Source organism: Alexandromys fortis, unplaced genomic scaffold (genome assembly GCF_014885135.2).
Source record: "Alexandromys fortis isolate MF-2015 unplaced genomic scaffold, M_Fortis_MF-2015_v1.1 scaffold_127, whole genome shotgun sequence".
Taxonomy (NCBI): Eukaryota; Metazoa; Chordata; class Mammalia; order Rodentia; family Cricetidae; genus Alexandromys; species Alexandromys fortis.
The window spans coordinates 462,857-483,733 of NW_026068006.1; positions in this window are offsets into that span (position 1 = coordinate 462,857).

A 20,877-nucleotide genomic window follows, 5' to 3' on the forward strand; every position below is an offset into this window, starting at 1 on the left:
GGGGGGGGGGGGGGGGGGGGGGGTGGGTGGGGGGGGGGGGGGGGGAAAGGGGAGGCGGCGGTGGGGAAGAGACAGAAATCTTTAATAAATAAATAAATAAATTAAAAAAAAAAAATCATTGTCTCTGGCTTGCCTCTTGGCTGTAAAGAGGGCTGATCATATGCGCAAGCCTCTACCTTCAGACCAAAAAATGACAAAGCAAACATAATTTTATACCATTTTATTTATTTATTTATACTTTTTACTTAGTGTTTCTTTACACTTATTATCACCACAGCCTTACGCCTCATCTGTTTTCGTTCCTCCATATGGTATGATTCTCTTCCACATTACGTTAGAACTTTAAAAGCAAGAATGATATCCTAGATTTTTTTCTTCAAAATGTGCCAAGTGCATACAAAATATAAATTGAATATTTATTTTGATCATAGTTGATAGAGAATAATTGAAAATCAAGGAGCTGGTACGAATAATTGAAACATGTCTTTCAAAATATGCATCTTAAATGGCTTCCACATGGCCAGCTAATGTCCAGGCCCGCAAAGTCAGAGCTAACAATTCTGCCGCAACACAAAACAGGGTGAATCTCAAGTTCACAGGTGAGTGTCAGAAAAAGGAAACACACCCGAAAGGTTTCCAGTAACATGAGAACAAAAGCTAGCTAAAGCAGCACCATGGGGCGTCTGTGCACTAATATTACACATGAGTAGATGGTAAAGAACCGACGCTGTCACTAGGTATCTTTTTAGGGTCTTGGTTTAAAGAAATGGGCACAAGGGCCTGGCCATTTAAATAGAACACAACTCTAGGCTTGATTTTGGAGATAATCTTTTTAATAGCAAAAAGCCAAGTCAGCACCCCTTTTGGAAGCCTTCTCTTAACGACAGACACTAAATAAGAGGCTGGGGGAACGCCCAGGCATTTCCCACGCACCTTGCGAGCAAACCTTTCTGAGAGCCTGCGTTACTTTCTGATTATAAACAACCTGTGTTCTGACTTGTTCCTCCGGGCCTTTTTAAATTAAAAAATATATAATGCCAGGCAGTTAGCCCTATTTCAAAGACACTGACTTTGGCAAGGCAAAGATCTTCTTGCCACAAACCATCACTGTGCCCTAAAACGGCACGAGCTTGGTCAGCATTCGACGCTGATGGGGTTAACTGTACTGAAAAGTTGCTGTTTCTTCCCAACTTACTTAAAATTCCCTAGAAACTTGTTTGTTTCCACAAAGGACCCCCACCTCTGAAACGCACCAGCCTGTCTGAGGTTGGTTTAAATGCCTCTGCCAAATGAAAGGTTTCTTTCATGCCACCGCAAGCCCTGAAGTACCAAAAGGGTAAATAACTTGAAGTATCAGTTTTGACTGACTTGGCTTTGAACCAGGCACAGCCTGTGTGAACAGCTGCTTACCTGCCTCTCAACACCTCCCTTCCCAACTGGCTAATGCTGTACTCGTGATAAACACCTTAATTCACCAGATTAATGAGTTAGAGCCCAGAGAAAAGGACAAAACCCACAACTTTTCCACAAACTTAGTTAAATGTCAAGGTTTTTAAAGGCCTAGTTAGCAAGTATATTAGATGAGCTATGTCAGCTTCCCAATTTACCACTCTGACTTGTCTCTTGTGATTCCTTATAGCCTCTAGCCATTCTCCTCTTACCTGAGGCATTCTCCTGCAAAAACCTGATGCTTCCAGTCATTCTGCATTCCTGTGTTTCTTCAAAAATAATTGGACAGGCATCTTTCCATAAACAATCATCATTAGTCCTATACAGTACACAGATGAGAATACCACACAAACACCTTTCAATGGAATGGCTTGAGCCAAATCAGAATAATTTGGCTCAGGGACTACAGATGTGATTGACAGAGAGGTAATGCCCTTAGCGCTCTTCCGGGAGGCTCGGAGAATGAGCCCCTTGATGCTCAGAAAGTCCTGCTCCCAGAAAAGTGACACAGACATTGACCACTGAGTTTGTTGCCATTCAGTAGCCGGTTCGGCTTCCAGAATCTATGATTAAAGTCCTTAGAGGAGCTGTCAGCAGCCGAGGAGGAGTGCGCACAGTCACGCGGAGCAGAGCGGCTGTCTGCAATGCTGACGATTTCCATAGCGTTTAACACTTGGAAAGCGGGGATCTTAACGAATCAACCTCATTTATGAAGCTTGAGACTTCGAGTAGTGTGTGTGTGTGTGTGTGTGTGTGTGTGTGCATGCACACACACATGCGCTAGGATTAATCCCAGGTTATTTTTTGAAGTTTTGTTCACTTGCTTCTGTTTTTGTTTTCTTTTCTTTTCTCTTTTGTGCTTACAGCCATAAACAAAGTTTATTTTTAAAACCCTGCAAAAATATATTTTGAGCATCTTTTCTAAAAAGCAAGAGTGTTAAACAAAAAAAGCCCATGAAATGAAAGACTAAATGAGTTAGAAGGAAAACAGGATTTGCAAGGGCTCATCAACCATTTTTATGTTAAAATATCTTCATACAATGTTCTAATGAGTGCAGTATTTCCAGTCTAGTAATAAGCTTGAGCACGTGGGTAAGCCGCTGCTGTCGGATGTGTGTTTTCTAAAGTCAAGATGGCCGCTCTTGACTCACACTGAGGGTTCGCCGCTGTGCTGTAAGCCAGAGGTGGGCAGACATTCTACTAAAATGATTAATAGAACAGCAGCTTCTGAACCCATCAAATAAAAACGTTCGGATTCTGAGTATATCTAGTGAGTGTTTATCAGGACTGCAGCCAATGAGCACAAGGCAAGGTTAAGAAACTACCCCACACCAAAGACGCAAAGGAGACACGATGGCTGCATGCGATACACTATCCCGCAAGGGGATCTAGGGACAGAAGGAAGACCTTAGGGGAAATGAGTGAGACTCTGACATAGTCCAGCCTCCGGGTGGCTGCCGGCTTCCTTCGCTGTGGCTCGCACCCCTCAGCTACTGCAGCTGCTGAGGATCATTTGGATGTGGAAAGCAGTTTTGCTGCCTAACTGAAGTTCAGGGTTAACTGGGCCACTTGCATTTTATCATCTAAGCTTGATGACTCTGACAGCAATAACAAACATTAGTTAGCAGTGCAGGGAGCTACCTTAGTGGTATGGAGAGATGAGGTAAGAACTTGGCCTAAAGTGCATTTAAACTTAAAAATCATATAGGAAATATGCAGCCCAAGACATACATTTTTGTTTCAATATTTTAGTTGGAACATTATATGTACCTAACAAAAATTAAAACCTGAAGCCAGTAAGTAGTGTGGGGTTTGTCCCAGTATATAAACAAGTTAAAAAAAAAACAAAAACAAAAACAAACAACAACAAAAACCCCATATGTTTTAACCCATTTTGTAGTGAGAGAGAACCCGACACAATAATACTAACAGTAATATTCTATTTATTTTTCTCCTCTCGCCTGCTCTGCCTGGGTTTTGACATCAAGAATATAGTGTTTGATATTTTCTGCATTAACAGCTGCTGCAGACTTTGGTTCCGCTTTACTTCCAGTCAGAAAGATCAGAAAGAGCTCAAGTGACAGAGGGAGAAACTTTATCCACCAAAAGAGACATTACCCATTCCACCAGACTGCAAATCAAAGGGCGTCTCTTAGGCTGCTTAAAAATTCATTTTCAAATCTGATCCTGATTGTACTTTTATGGTAATTTCTCACCATCAATCATCCCTTTACCTTTAGTCTCCCCGTCCACTGCTCTCCCCACAGATCTCATTCACCCCAGCTCATTACCATTCTTTAGGTGGGAAAACAGGGTAGAAGCCTAACAGAGAATGAGAGAGATGTTGATTTCCCAGAAAGTCAGGTTCGCTAGGAAGCTGAACTAATGATATGTTCTGATCTTTCTTCTTCTTCTCCTTCCTTTTTTTTTTTTTGACAATTAAAATATGTAAGGAAATACAGCTCCTCCCAAAAAAGTTAAGTCATATCTCCTCTGAGAATAAAACAGGTGGAATCTACATTCAATCCTAATTTTTTACCTTACAATTTTTTTAGGGTTCTGACTTGATTTTGCTCTTTCGAAGCAAATGGAAGTATTTTTGAAACTCTCCGGGACTTTTGTCTTGCACCGTGTGATGTTTGCCTGTCCCTGCACAAAGCGGTCTGTTCCAGTTGTTCTCAGGCAATGGGACTTACCAGGCGCGGAGGAGCAGCGCACACCAGCTATAGATAGCCAGGCAGAGCAGGCCCTTCTCCAGGTATGAAAATTCACATAGACTTATGGAAAATCAATACCACCACTCTGGTTATTATTCTCCATTTGGCAATGCATATTTGCCTGCTCCCACTTAACAATCCATCACGGGAAAGGAATAGCGTGTACCTGGCTGCGCGTCAGGCGGAAAGCGCTCCGGGCAAGCGATTGGATTTCTATCATCCAGTTTAAGCCAAGCGTTCATTCAGCCCTTTCAGCATGATTCCATTTTACTAACAATAAATGTTATATTTTTTGCTCCATTGATTTGAATGCTGACTCTGGTGTAGAGCATATTTCTTAACGTAACAAGAAATGCGGTAGCTAATAAGCCCCAGCGACTCGCACAGCTCAGCCTGGTCTGTTCAGATAGGAATAAAAAGGGGCCATTAACCACAATGGAAAGAATAATTTCCCTGGAATCCCAAGTCCGGCTGCATTACCACTTCTCATGTCTTTAGCAAAACGTTGCTATAAACCACAGAATGCCAATAATAGCAATAATCCTTCCAAAATGGGTTGTTACCAGCAGTTAGTGACCAGTTTCTTAGGGAATGGCCTGAGGGGAAAGACTTGAAGGAAGCTGTTTTCACTATTTCCTCTCAGGCAATTTAACTGGATGCATTAAACTGTATTTTCCTTGGGATTTCACAGTGTTTGTGCTCTGACAAGGCACTGTCTTAAGGCCTTTGATTAGACCTGCGTCTCCGCACAGAGTCTTGGGGAGTCCAGCTAAGCAGAACTTCTATCGTGGGAGAAGGATGAATTAAGGATCTTAATTGACAATCTCAGTAGCAATCTGAAATGCATGAAAACATGCCGCTGATGCAGGCATTCGGGCTGCTTTGTCTGAGTCATTGATAAACCGCAAGCCAAGCTCCATTCATTCAAGTCCCCTGCAAGGACGGCCCCTGGCTGCCGACCTCCCAGGGTTAGAGTGAGGATCAAAGGCCATTGTGAAGGAGCCTGGGAGCTGCAGGCTCCTGGGAGCTCCCTGAAGCCCGAGCTGCCGGCCGCACCCTCCTTCAACAGCAGCAACGATGTGTAACTCTGGGCGCTAGCTGGTTAATCATCTCATACACCTCCAGGTTTAAATTTTAACCCCCTTGGCAAAGGGGTTTGAGGGTAGGAGTGGAGAGGGGACAGCAAATAAATTTTTTGAATGAGTCAGGACCCATTCAAAATTATGTTGAGCTATTGAAGCTTTAAGGCATTGAACTTTGGAGGCTTATAAAACACAAAACCGGTTTCTTTTGAAAATGTAAGACGTTTTATCAGACAGACGTCCTAAGACATCTTTCCCTGACAGGAAGAGGATAGCTTCTATTAGAAATCAATTCTACGTAGAAATAAATTATTCTTGGGATGCTAATGAGCGCAGCCCCAAAGACTGGGGATTTGAAAAGATTGCAAGGGGTTTGGGAATTCCACCTGTGAATAGGAAGAATCCACAGCAGATAAACTGCCCAGTCCTGTCCTTTGGAGTCTCACGCCATGCTTATAGAAGTTATTAATAAATGTAGGAACTGTTGACAGCGACAGTTCAGGTAATGAGAGAGGACAGCCGCATCGGAACAGTCACAACTATGCCGTAACAGTCATAGATTTGACAATTGCCTCTGAGGAACTTCAAAACAGTATTTCTCTGCCATCTTTTTTTTTTGTTACATTGTCTTTCTTGATCATGCCTAAAATAATTCCTTCTCCTGATTCATATTTTATATAAATTAACATATTAAAACGAGACATGACCACCAAAATACTTTTCATATTTCAAGACATTAATTGTAGGTTACATGTCTAGACCGAAACCGAGATGTTCCAATGCCACTTATATATCAATCAAAAACCTGAATAGGTTGTACAGCATTATTTAATCCATCTACTTCCTTGGCCTATTGGTGTTAAATGAAACATTTAAAATAATCACTTCACTAATTGCAAACAGTAGCCTAACTATAAATTAAGGTAAAGGTGATTAGCATCACTTCACTAATTGCAAACAGTAGCCTAACTATAAATTAAGGTAAACATGATTGGCAGGGCAAAGAGCATAGCATGTGTCAATACGGCCGGGATTACAAATACTTTTATATGTGCACTGAGGAGAAAAGGAAGCAGCATGTTTCCCCCAGCTTTACATAGATCTGTATCATGTTGAGCTATATCTTTATGTCTACATCTATGCATATCGTGTAGTGTTAGATTACATATTACACATCATACTTTGCTGTGTGAAAAAAATCAAAGAATGTAGTTAGAACCCTATTTAGTAAGCTTATCAAATTAAAATTACACTTTGAGAAAAGTCAAATATAAGCTTGAAATCAGATTGCCCCAAAAATTCAGGTAATCAAAATTCAGGCCAGGTCTAGCACCCAGTTCTTTAAAAGGGTGCTGGAAAAGCAGTAGAGGCAAGGTCTGTTGCCCATGGCAGGCACGTTAGACCATGGTAGACGGATAGAGCCTTGACGGAAACGCGGATGCCGAGGAGCCATTCATGGGGGATAGGGCAGCAGGAATCGGGCCTTGTGAGGCAGAGGGTTTGAACTTTCTACTACAGGAACAAGCTTGAGCTATAGCAGCAAAGGAGGGCACTGGGTCAGCCTCTCTCAACTCTGCCCCAAAAGGCCATTTCCTGTGGAGCTGCGAAACGGTAGCCACGATCCCACCTTTTCTCCAGTGACACACCTCAGGAGAAACAGTGGAGATTCGACTGAAAAGCAGGACACGGTTCGGTCCCTGACAGGAAGAAGGAAGGTGTCTCTAAGTGTGGACCTGGACTTTAGATGCAGGGAAATAATTTGGCAGCTCTTCAGAAATTCATGGACAGGGCCAACATTTTGGCCTGTCAATTCATGGCTAGGGAAAGTGATTCAGACTGGAAATCCATCATGAATGCTGAGTTCTGTGGAAGGTAGATAAGCAAGTGTTTCATTATGAAGCAACTTGAAAGATGCCGAAGCATCTCTAAGGAAGGTGCTGCCAATCCAATACTTATTCAGATGTCTACTAACTTAATTTTATTTGATCTGTTACTAACTTTCTCCTTGTTGCAGTTTAAAATAATATGGTTCCACACTAGCCCAGAATGGAATATAATAAAGGTTTATTTATTTGGGGGTAGACTCACAGAAAGATAGTGATCAGCAGTCCTCTGTGTGAGTGGGGAACTGGAACCGAATCCAGTATCACAAGTGTCTGCCTGCACACGCGTTTCATCTGCATTTATAGTACACGAGACCACACCCAAAATGGGCCATATCTTAAAGACTATTGAAGGAGTTCCCCCACCTCCCCCTTTTGTCTAAATAAGAGAGTTCTAGGCCTAATACAAGTTATATAAAATAAGAACAAATATCAAGTATTGTCCAGGGAAAAGAAGAGGCAAAAATATATATAAAAATTAGAATTGCAACCAGCATGAACAACGTCAAGAAAAAAAAAACTTATGCTAAATGTTTCAATAGTTATTCTATCCTAAGGAGTCTAAGTCTTATATTAAAACTGGCTTGACTAATATCCCCACCAGCAGGATATGAACTGGAATTCCTGATAAACCTAGGGGAGAGGAATGAAGGGGCAACAGACACAAGAAATGACGACAAGACAGGATTTCTGATCAAACCGTCTCGTTTATTCCCTCTCAGAGGCTGTTATATAGCAAAAGGACAAAGTGGGGGAAGGGAAGGGTGTCGGAAAACTCAGGTCTGCTGGAATTCAGGTCCGGAGACATCCCTAGCTGATAAGTAAATACTGAGGGTCTGTGATTGTTGACTAACAAAAGAACATGCTAACTGATTCCAGAGCCTGGTGCCTGCAGGTCTCTGCTAGGAGATAAGATGCCAGGTTGATTTCCTAGACCCTGCAGAGGGGATAGAGGTAAATATTTCTCTTAACTTGTGAGCTTAAGATGGTTGTAAACAAAATGCAGATCTCAAAATACAGGTCTTTGCTTCTGGCAGACTAAGTCATGAGAGGAAAATAACTATGATCATCTAGTCTTCAACCCCATCAAAGACCTATGAAGGGAAATAATATAACTTGAGGAAACAGAAAATGCAGGCAAGCAACTTTCAAAGGGTGCAAGAAATGACAGAGAAACCCGACTACCTGAGCAATCACCCAAAGTCTCACTTGCAATGTTGAGGAAACAAACTTTGTCCAAGGCCTAGAGTAACTAAGAGACCATTTTCAGAGGCAGGAAAATATGAAAAACCATCTTACTCTGTCTGGCAAGGTTTGGCAGTCTTTCTGCTTGTATCCTGTTTGTCCTGTCAGGACACTATACATTTTGTCAGTGGTGGAGGCATGGGCAGTTCTTTGCCCAAAGGCCAGTTCTACCAAGAAGAAAATAAGCACCAAGTGGAGTGTCTTTAGTGCCCAATATTCTCTTGGGAATAATAAGTGCTGCCAGGAGCAATCGTGTCTCACATCAACAAAACCCTAAATTATTTAAATGCTATATTCTGTAGCTCTTTGAAGTGGTTGAAGATTACCTATCTATACGGAATACAATCTCTATGCATCTAAAGAACCTGATTAGTCTAACTATAAGTATGACAAACATGGATGACTATTGACCTATAACTTTTAATACATATATAGCTTGAAGATTAAGGTTTTATATTAAAATATTAAACAATCTCTAAACAATTGTGCAGCAAATGAGGACAAAACCTCAAAATGTAAACGATATATGTAAGTATCTTGATCAGATATGGTGCAATATGATAAATATATCCTAAAATTTCATAAATATACAAAATATCTTAAGCAGAGGTTTAAAAAACATGCATACAATATGAGAAAATAACTTTGCATAGGTGTACAAATATTGTTAACAGAAATAGGAACATATTCAATATAACAAATATAATTTGAATTTGTATCAATATACATGAATCTAAGGCAATGTAAATTGTCTATAAATAATAGCTCACAAGTGTTCTCTCTATTATTCACTATTATTATTAGTGTGAGTAAGCTCACACTAATCTACCTATTATACCATCCAATTTCTTTTTTTTTTCTTTTTTCCAAAGAGATCCCTAACCCTACTTAATTTCCACCCATTCCCACAACCCTATACTACTTATAATCAACCCCTAATAGATGTCCCTAACCTAAGGACAAATTTTGTTGGGAGAGGGAATGTCATCTTCTAGAATTACTTCCAGCTGTCATGGGGGCAATGTTATTTCTATGTAATCCTCTACAAACTAAAACAGTGGTTAAGTTTCAAAATTACTCTCTGGTATAATTGCATAGAGTTTCCAAGTAGTCTATAGGGTTTTTCTGAAGTTCTTATTTGAAGTTCTGGCCAGAATGTTGTAAGAACATGTACCATCTCAGGTAGCCAAGTTGGAATCATCTTGAGCAGCTTGTAACCCAAAACTGATCTTAAAGTACTGCTATCAGCATCTTGATGTCATATCAACCAGGTGGAATCATTGTTGTGGGGCCCCATCTTCTTCCTGTAAACTTCAAAGATCAGAGCAGGAAAATTTATTGTTCATTGTGAAAAAATTAAACATTATTCATATAAACATATATTCAACAAATGGTACAATGGAGACAAAAATAGGTTTGGGAAGAAGCAAAATTTTTCATAAATTCTTTCTTCTTTCTGTTCTATACCACATGGCTCCTGATATGAGACAGAGCCTTTGAATTTTTCTTTTAACAACATGCTTGAATAGCCATTGTCCACCTCCAAAGCCAGTTTTTGATTTTTAAGTGATTTTTGCTTTTATTATACTGAGAAGTATATATATGCATATATATGTATATATGTGTGTGCATGTTTGTGTTCAGGTAATAAAATTTAACATATAGGGGATATAGTATCATAAGTCAGGTTTCTCTTTGCTTGGTGATTCTTTCTGGGTAGCTATCTTTTAGTCTTTAGACATCTAGATGTCTGACTATTTGAAGATTGGTATTTTTCTGCAAAGACTGCAAAGTATTGAAGATTGGTATTTTCCTGCAAAGTTCTGGCCCTATGCATTCAACCCATCTTGTATTTTGTTTTACTTGAGATACGGTTCCAATTCCTAGGAATTGAACATCTGCCCCCTGAAGAGGCCAATTAGGATGCCAAGATTCTGAAGTAATAATAGTCACACCTACAACCATGTCCAGTAATCATCTCAATTACAATGTTATTTATTCATACTCTCATCTTTAGTCTTTGGTCATTTATAGAAGTCTGCCAAAATATACGTTTCCTATTTTCTACTGAAATTTTTGATTCATCTTCCATGTTTATTCCATTGTCCAGAGCAGTATGGTTTTTTTTTTTACAATATACACCTGATTTTTTAATTTTCCTGGGGAGACATGTCCTCCACAGTAACTGGGAGTTACTGGACCACATTTGACCTGGGGACCTGTGAGAGGCTCCCCCAAGTAACGGGTTGCCTTGTTTACTTCTTGTTGATCTACATTCATTGATCTAATGTCGGCTATTGCCAAATCTTCTACATATTTAGAAGATTGAGACCTTCTGTTTTTGTCATTCCCAGAGGAAACATTATTTCTAAGAACACCTTGTCTGCAATCCATTCTCAGATGTCCTATTCTACCACAATTAAAACATTTAGCATTTTGATATACCTTTGGAAATTACTTCTCCTACCCAAGCCTAGTATTATAGTCAAATGACTCAACACTAACTCTGTGCAAAATTTATTCATCCATTGATGCTTATCTGAGATTTAAAAGCCCTAGTATCATTTGCATCCTAAGTGGGCATTTTCAGAAGCTAAAGATTCAATAAGTACTTGTCTAGCTTCTGGATCTGTTACCCCTATTTGTACAGCTTTAGTTAATCTTTGTAAAAAGTCACTAAAAAGTTTTCTTGGTCTTTGTATGACCATAGAATATGATTCAATTCCTCTTCTTGATTCTTAAATCTTGTTCTAAGCATATATGATATGCTGTATAACATAGGGACTGGATGTGTTCATTGTAAATAGCTTGACTCTGTGGATCAGCATAACAACCCTCTCCAAGAATTTGATCTTTGGAAGCCTCAAATTCTTTAACCCTTCTTTCCTGTTCTAAGACGTTAGCCTCCTCTATCCAATGGCACTTCCACTGTAACTGCTGTCCATCTTCAAGGACCACTGAGACTAATTAAAGCTAATCATGTGGAGTAACCTTATTGCTTGAAGTCCATGTCTTTACCATCGCCCTAACAAATGGTGATACAGTCCATAAGATAATACTGGTTGCTTAATTTCTTTGAAATCTTTCATACCTAAAGTTTTCCACTTACATACTTTGTATTTATTTGGGTATTGAGTATTTGCTGGCTTTTGGGATGTAATTGCAGGATAAATAGATGAGCCTCTTGTTAAGTCATTTCGTACTCCTAGAGGTACTGGCGATGCTAAATTCCTTGCCTATACCTCCCCTCCTCACTTATCAGTTCTGAGAATTTCCTCAATTGACTCGAATCTTTTCATCACTGTCTTTTGTAAAGCCTGGTATGAATATTTCTAATGACTTTATAGAATCAAATAATTTCTGGTCCTCATTCTGCACATGTGATTCCAAGCTATTAAATTTTTCCATTTTTGATCAATGAGCTTCAGGGAATTTTGGAGCTCCAGTCTTTTCTCTGGCCCCCTATGCTAGATGTGTTCTCTAAACATTTAGCCAGTCTTAAGTATTTCATCTCACAGTACAAAAATTCCAAGTGCAGACGATAGGTGACAAAGGCCCCTCCCCCAGGCACAGTGCTGGAGTTGTTGGCACAGAATCACTGAGGATCCTAATTCCATGACATCAAGCATGGAAGACAGCCTGTTTAGGAACACAATGCTTCTTTACTTGGTTATAAAGGACCTGTTCATACACCAGTATTTTAGTCAAGGTTAAAGCCTATAAGCTTTCAGAGTGAATATTATGCAAGCGCACGGGTCCCCTGACCTAGTTCCTGTTGTCTCAGCCGAAAGCCTCTGTGAAAAGTGTGTTTCTACCTCTATCTATTCTTTGCTTTGCAATAACAGAAAAATTTAAAAGACCATTTCTGAAATGCTTTCTTAGGACCCGAGGATGTAAAACTGTTTCATTCATCACTTCCTGATTTGCTTTTCTGTCAGCAAGACCATATTTCCTGGTGACACATTTATCCAAAGAGTCGGCACCAGTTCTCTCTGAAGGCTGGAGAGATGGCTCAGTGATTAAGAGCGCTTGCTGCTCTCGCAAGGTTTTGATTCCCTGTACTCTCATGGCGGCTCACAACTGTCTAGTTCAGAAAATAGGATTCTCTCTTCTGGCCTTCATAGGCACCAGGCATGCATGTGGTATATGTGCATACACATACAAAAACACACATACAAGATAATAAATAAACCCCCAAAATAAGAAAAAAAATGAAGATAAAAAGAAAGATAAGGACAGGCACAAGGCACTTGTCCCATGGGCTCATCAAAGTGAAACAGTTTTTAATACAGGAGATGCTCAATCAAACAAAACCAAATCATGTGAATTTCCATAAAGACTTCTGTGGAGAACTTCTGGTCTAATGCCTCAAATGTTCTTGCAGTTCACTAGGCTAGACCTCAGCGGTCCTGGTAGATTTCTTCACTCAAATGGGGATGCCCTAGCCACAGTCATTTTATTACAGGCTGTTCTCAGCACTGGGTCTAGATAAAGGACAATGACTGTCTTACTTAAAGACGTCTGTCCAAAATGTGTTGATGTAACTTAAATCTATCAATGGAATTCTCTCTACTAAAACTTTTGAAATCTCTGTTTTATTTTTCATAAGTTACCTGCATATAAGACTTTAATAACAACTACCCAGTTAAGAACCAATTTCTCGATTATTTTGAATTTCATTTTTTTAATCATTTTATATTTTGACTTTCATTAGTTCTGCAAGTTAAATAGGTTTGAGAGTCACAGCAATACAAGGCTGCTTTTCCAGTAAAGCCTGATTCCATGCTAGACCCAGCTAGATGCAGTATTTAATCAACTGTCAATAGCACGGGCTTTTCAACACACAGCACTATATTTCATAGCCACATCTCTCCAAGTGGCAAGTCATTAAAAATGCCAACATGTTTTCAGTCAAATAGATTTCTAGAGAAGCCACTTACAGAGGAATTGCAAGAAACAGTTCAGGACTCTTTTACCAAGTCCTGTCCTGGTGGGCTTGGACTCGGACTGTGGGAAGGGAGCGATGCCCTGGGTAAGGGAATAATGCCCTGGGTAAGGGACTCATGCCCTGGGTAAGGGAGCAATGCCCTGGGTAAAGGAGCAATGCCCTGGGTAAGGGAGCAATGCCCTGGGTAAAGGAACAATGCTCTGGGTAAGAGAGCGATGCCCTGGGTAAGGGAGCGATGCCCTGGGTAAGGGAGCGATGCCCTGGGTAAGGGAGCGATGCCCTGGGTAAGGGAGCGATGCCCTGGGTAAGGGAGCGATGCCCTGGGCATTTTCTTCACTGATGGCTGGAAATAATATGGGCATAGTTTTCAGATTTTTGTCCAAATGAACCATGGTCTTGTGAGTGAAGAATGGGTCATATTATAAATTATGAAAACAGAAAATGGCAGGAAGGACTTTATTGTAAAATCCATAGGAAAGGAGGAGTATCTACAGAAAAGAGTTACTTCCTAATAAAATGGGAAGAAAGCGATCATTACTTACTCATCAAAGAATTCACATAGAAATTTGAAATAAATTTTCTTCATGTCTAGGAAGCTCTTTAAGTCGCACCTAGCTTTGGATTTTCATAATTCTCTGTGTGTGTGTTTCTCTCGTGTGTATGTTGTGTGCTTGGTGAGTTTTGACATATTTATTTTTTGTATATGAGTGTTTTGCCTGTCCATCACATATATATGTACCATTTGTGTGCCTGGTGTCCCCAGAAGTGTTGAATCTCTTAGAGCTGGAGTTTTGGGAGGGAGGGTCATGAGCCATTGTGTGGGTTCTGGAAACTGAACCCAGAGCCTCTGTAAGAACATCAAGTCTTTTAAACTGCTGAGCATCTTCTCTAGGCCCCTGTGTGTTTGGGGTTTTTGTTTATCTGTCTGTCTGTCTGTCTGTCTGTCTGTCTGTCTGTCTTTACAATTCTGAGAGTTTAATCCAATGCCTTAAGCATGCTAAGCAATAACGCATAACCTTGGGGTTTAGAACACATTCCTAATCTTGTCTAGTTCACTTTGAGGAATGCTCTGACTGTTATTTTGAAAACCTAAATTCAGTTTAGGGTTACAGGAATAGTTGCTCAATTTTTGGTTGTGAAAGCAGAGGTTGGATGATTAAAGAAGCCACCTAAGGAAAAGGACTAGTGTGGTGGGTACCACCGGATGGAGGATCAGGAAAGGACTAGTGTGGTGGGTACCACCGGATGCGAGGATTAGAGCCCCAAGTCAAGACACCTAAGTACCATGTTCAGTCCTGTTTGCATAGACCATTGGGTAAACTGTAAACTGGATCAGAACTGTTCACAGCAGATACATGGGAGAGCTTCTATTTGGTCTTCAATTGGCTAAGGTGATGGGTGAAAGACTATTGACAAGATGTAGCCAGACAATTGACTATGGATATGGGTAAAAGACTATTGATAAGATGTAGCCACACAATGGACTATAGATATGGCCGAAAAACTATTGATAAGATGTGATCAGAGGGTAGAAGTTAGTGGAATGAAGGTATGTTATAAGCAGACCATTAAAATCAATGACTAGAATTTTCTTGGATTTAACTTTAAAACCTTTGTTTTGATGCTTCTACTATGCAATATTTTAATATCTTACCCAGAAGTGATTTCTTGGGGTGGACAGTTCTCATATTGAAGATGCAGTGAGATGCTCCATAGGAGACTAGGCTAACATTTATCTTTCAGTGTGACATTTTCACCATGCCCTGCATCTGGCACGTAGTGTTTGGTTAATTTTATTAGATGGACGCTGTTCATGTGGGATCCTGCAGGGTGTAGGACTCTCTCGGTCTCTGTCTCTCAACTATTTTGAAGAGAAAGGGGAATAGCAGAGTGGATAGGAGGAGGAAGAAGAGGGTAATGGAAGTTAATAAGTCCAATTTTATGATAATAGTTGGAAACATTTCTAGAGTGCAAGAAGACCTGTGCACACAGAAAGCACTGGTGGAGCCAGGGAAGTTAAGCACACAGCTTACCTATTCAGAGGATTGAGGTGTGCAGCTGTTCTTCCCAGAACACCAAGAACGGTGTTGCTTTAAAAACCAGTGATCCTTTGCTATCTGGTGTGGCATGTTCTGCCCATAGTTCCTAGAACTGATGTTTTTACTTATCCAAAACTTTCCCCCTAAATCTTGAGCATTGTTTTAAGACCATAAAACCCACTCTTATGAGTATTACTTATATTTTACAGCAGCCTAAGCAACTTCTATGTTGTCTTAGGGTCAGGCCTAAATCCTGACACCCACAGATACTTGTTTACCTCTGTCAAGCTCCCTAGACCTTAAATCTTGGGCACTACCTCTGAGTCAACAGTGCTCATTCTTGTTAAAGAAGCCAGAGATACTTTGTAAGGAATCTGAGTGTAAACATGTCTTAGGTTTTTTAGGCACTTGAGACTGAGTTAATTGTTATCTGAATACTTTTGTCAAAAATTGCTCTGTGTTTAAATATGGCTAAAGTAAAATGCTCTAGGCCAGACTCTAGAAGTCCTGGTCCAGGACAGATTACAAGAAAATCAAGCTAAGCTAGGTTTCATTCTTGTCTCTGCATGGATAGTCCCCCCACCCCCCCGCCCCTACCTGCTATAAAGCCTTCAGAAGAATCACCATAAACATTGTCAAGAACATTGTAAATCTAAAAGCCACCTCTTTCTCCAATAGATTAAGCCTACCCAGACCGGAGCCCTGGGGATCTCTCTGTCAACCCCAATCTCCAGTTTCAACTGTGTCCCTGAGCCATTTCTGACACAATTAACTGATGGACAGTAAGTAAGCTTCAGGAAATGTCTGGTTCCCTGGTTTAAGGAAGAGACAGGGTGAGAGAAACATGTTCACGCCTACAGGGCCAGTCATGCGGTCATTAAGATCCATTAGGGCCACTCTCCTGGACATCTTTGTTGTCCACACCTGTGCTTTGCTGGGGTGGTAACGTGGGGACAAGTCACTTCGCCAGGTTAGAAAGTGACTCCAGGCTTTGAATCTCATCTCATTTTGTTCACTGACAAACACTGAAGAAAGCAGTGACACATAGGTTGCAAAAGATGGATGCCCCCTCATTTTTTGTAATTGATCATGGCCCACGCTTCACTTACTATAGTAAGGTACAAAGCAAGAAACACAGACAAGGATACTTCAATACACCACTCCTTCTCATTTGGAAAACACCAAAGAAACTCACAGGCTTTACTGGGCATTGCGATCTACTTGGGATGTTTGAACTCTGTATGTTGGTCTGCTTTTCTGGAACATTTGCTGATCACTTGCTAGTTGGGTACTTTGTATGCCTTCGCTTGTTTTCTCCACATCAGCTCTGAGAAGCAAGCAGATGCATTTAAGGAGCAAAGATGAAGCTGCAGAGAAGGCTTTGTGGGTAAAGTGTGAGCTGTGGGAGCATGGAGACCTGCATTCAGACCCACATCCATGGGCAAGGCTGTGCGTGGCCTTGCAGGTGCATGTAACCCCAACACTGAAGAAGGAAGTCAAGGAGATTGCTAATCTTGCTGCCTTCTAGACAGCCTGGCTCCCTTCTAGACACCTGGTCTCAAAGAAAGAACACAGATGACCGAACAGGGCACACAATTCTTTCCGTGTCCTCTGCAAGCATGTGCATGCTCACTCACACATGTGCATGTGCACACACCATACACTTGCACCGTGTTCATACACTCACCAAAAATAAAAAAAACTAGGTCAAATAACTTGAAAACACAGCGCTCTAATGAAAAACAAAATGCCATTTGTTTGTCGTTTTCAGAAAAAAAAAAAGACTTAAAACTCAAAATGATGTATTGTGTTGTGAGACTTAAACCATCTCACGTGTGATGGTGCTTAGCCAAGTGCATTGAGAAGGACAGGGGGGAGAGAGAAGCAGTCCCCACCTAAAGGAGGTTTTTAGGCAGGACTTGAACCCTATGCATAACATCCAGAGTTTGCAAGGTTCAGCAACCTCACAGACTAAAACAGAGCAAGACTCTAAGAAACCGTATCTTCAGGACCCACACACCATATAGCTACTTGTCCCCACATGTGTTTGCTTTGATTTGTGCAAACATCCGATCTCAAGGGGGCAGGAGGAACTGTGTGATTCAGCTCCCTGTCTGTGTCCCTGCCAGTCTCTCTCTGGGTATGATGCTTAGGACAGGCTAGAGTGATGTGTCCTGCCAGCTTCCCCAGAAGCAATTCTTTGTTTATCCAGATTTCTTCCAGATTGTCCCCAAAGATCTGTCTGCCTGTGTTTTAGTTCACCCATGTTTTATTTACGGCACCTCACTGAGACCAGGCAGTACAGAAAGGGACTTTGTGTTTTGTGACAAGCTCTTCTTTCAAGCCTTCATGCTCAAAGAGAATTGACTACAAGGTGTCAGGTGACCTTTGGCTGAGGCTTAACAAGCAAGTAGGACAACACGATCAGAAAGAAGCTTTGTTGGACGTCACCTACCAACAACAGAAAATGTCTTCATTCTCCCTGCATATTCAAAGTTAGAATAATACTTACGAACAAATCATTTTTTTTAAAAAAAATCTTCAGGAAAGTTTGATTTTGCCCCTTGTAATTTTTTTCCTCCTGGATAAAACTTATAAGGAAGTACAGAATGGAATCTTTCATTTCTGCTCTATTCCTCTCTGTAGGAGATGATGCTAGCTGGAGACATTAACTTCCTCCTTGGTGTGCATGCTAAAGTGTCCTCATTATCTGCCATGCCAGCTCTAAACTTATTTGAGAAGAAAATAAAATAAGATCTCAGCATGAATCTCATCCAGACTATAGGGAGCCCCATGACTACGTTTAAAAATTCAGCAGAAAATGTCCTCCTTCCATACATGACGCCTGAGGCCTTATATTTCACGAGCTACTTTCATGATTGCTTTTCCAGGGAACCCGTGAAAGTTAGAAAAGATGCGACTACAGGTGGCATTGTCTGCAGAGATGGGTCCCTTGATTAAGAATGCCATGAAGCCACTGGTGGTCCCAGCTGGATTTTATGCAGTTAATGAGTACTTTCAACATTGCCTTGTAATACTTCTAAAACCAGTGAACTGGTGTGTTAGTCAAATTTCTGATACCATAACAAAATACTTAGGGTAATCAAACTTAAATTCAGGAGAGGCTTCTTTGGGTTCAGTGTTTCAAAGTTTCAGCCAGTAGTCACTTAGTTGTCCTATGTGTGAGCCCGTGGCGACATAGTGTACCACGGCAGGGAGCAAACAGTGGAGGTGTGTGCTAACTTGAAGGAAGCTGGGAGTGAAACAGAGCCAGGAAGGGGCAGGGTTCTGCTAACCCCTGCATGGCCATGTACCAATGACCTCACTTCCTTCCCGTGTTCACTTATGAAGGCTCCACAGCTGTCTGATGGCTCCATGGACTGTAGACAAGGCCTTCAGAACATGGCCTTTGGGAGACATTCAAATTATAACAGCTGACCAATAGCAAAATAGGAAACATTGTAAGATTATAAGGCACTAAGTAGCCAGTTCAGTGAAGGGGAGTGTGTTACCCTGCTCGAAGACCACGTGCATTACAGTTGTGTGACTGTTAGCTTACAGACCCTTGTTCTTTTTGTTGCCCAGAAATCTGACCATGGCCCAGTGAAGTCTCTCCCTGCACAGCTGAGAGGAAAGGTGCTGTGACCTCATATTCTTATGAAGAGTTCAGTCCTCAACTGAGTCTATCCTGCTTGCTGCTGGGAGCAACCCAAGCCTCTAATCCCTACACCCAAACAACTGTGAATTGTACTCTGACTCTTCTCTAGTGCTGTTCTGACTTGTAACTCCTGTGTGCAGGTTAGGTCAGCCATGCAGTGTGCAGCTGTGTCTCCTCCAAAGACCTGTGATTAAGAACCACACATTGTCCTCTGGTATTGGGGGCTCTTTTCCCTTCAGGACACCCATGCTACACACAGATGCTCTCTCTCCTAATGAAGCTCCTTTTCAAGAAATGAAGGCTCTCCTTTAAGATCCCATCACTCGACCCTAGTATCCTGTCATTTCTTACCGAATGTTTTCCCACTTCAAGGTACAACCATGGCTGCCTGTGACCGTGATGCTATATTTCCTAGTGAGCTCATATGAAAGATAACTGTGTCGGTTCCTTTCCATGAACCTGCAGTAAGTTATAGCAATATTTGCCCAGCCAAGTATAGTAATATGGGTGGCGGGTCTGCGTCCCCAGCACCCTAGCCACCTGCTAGCTTATGCCCCGAAATAACAACACACAAATTATATTCTTTTCAACACTGCTTGGCCCATTATATCTAGCCTCTTCTCGGCTAACTCTCGCACCTGGACTAGCCCATTTCTAATAATGTGTGTAAGCACCCCAAGGTGCGCTTACCGGGAAGATTCTAGCCTACATCCATTCTGGGTCGGAGCTTCATCGTGTGTCTGCCTCAGAGAGCAGAGCTATTGCGTCTGCCCGGGAGAGGGGAGCATGGTGTCTCTGCCTCAGGGAGCAGAGCTGTCGAGTCTGAGCTCACTTCCTCTTCCTCCCAGCATTCTGTTCTGTTTACTCCTCCCACCTATGTTTTAACCTATGAGGGCCAGCCAAGCAGTTTCTTTATTTTTTAACCAATGACCTTTCTCCATCATTTCCCCTTTTTCTGGCGAACCAGCCAGGAGTCCAACCTGGAACCTTCTGATGCAGCCCCGTTGCTCATCTTACTACAGCAAAGTATTGGCTTGCCACAGGGAAGACTCTGCAAATCTCTGACAACATCTGGATTCTCAGATGCTGGTATGGGACAATGGTCTTGTATTGTTTTAATAAAGTGCTGATTGGCCAGTAGCCAGGCAGGAAGTATAGATGAGGTGACCAGAACAGGAGAATTCTGGGAAGAGGAAAGTCTGAGTCTGAAGTCGTCACCCAGACACAGAGGAAGCAAGATGAGAATGCCTTGCTGATAAAAGGTACCAAGCCATGTGGTTAATACTGACAAGAATTATAGGCTAATGTAAGTTATAAAAGTTAATAAGAAGCCTGAGCTAATAGGCCAACCAGTTAATAATTAATGTGTGTTTCTTTGGGGCTGAATGGCTGCAGAATTGGGCAGAAGAGAAACCTCAGTAAACAGGATGCCCCATTGTCAGTAGTAAATATAGAAACAAACACCTTTTAGATATGTTCTCTCAGCTTGTCTCGGTTTTCTCTGCTTTTGTTCATGTGGTTTAAGCACTGTAATATAAACTATACAGGTAAATTGCCCTGTGTTTCTGTAGATAGCTAATTCTGAAAACAAGAAATGGTCCTTTTGTCTCCCCTTAATCCTCCCATATAGCCCCTTGATCTCTCTCAGATGAATGAGATAATTTTCTTTAACTGTTATAAATTTTATATATGTACTATATATTATTATATATTAAGATATTAATATAATGATATACAAACAATACAATGTATTATTAATATATTCCTGCTATATTACTTGTATCATATGTTATATATGATAATATATTAATATATAATGTGTTAATAATACAAAAATATTAATATATTCTTCATAT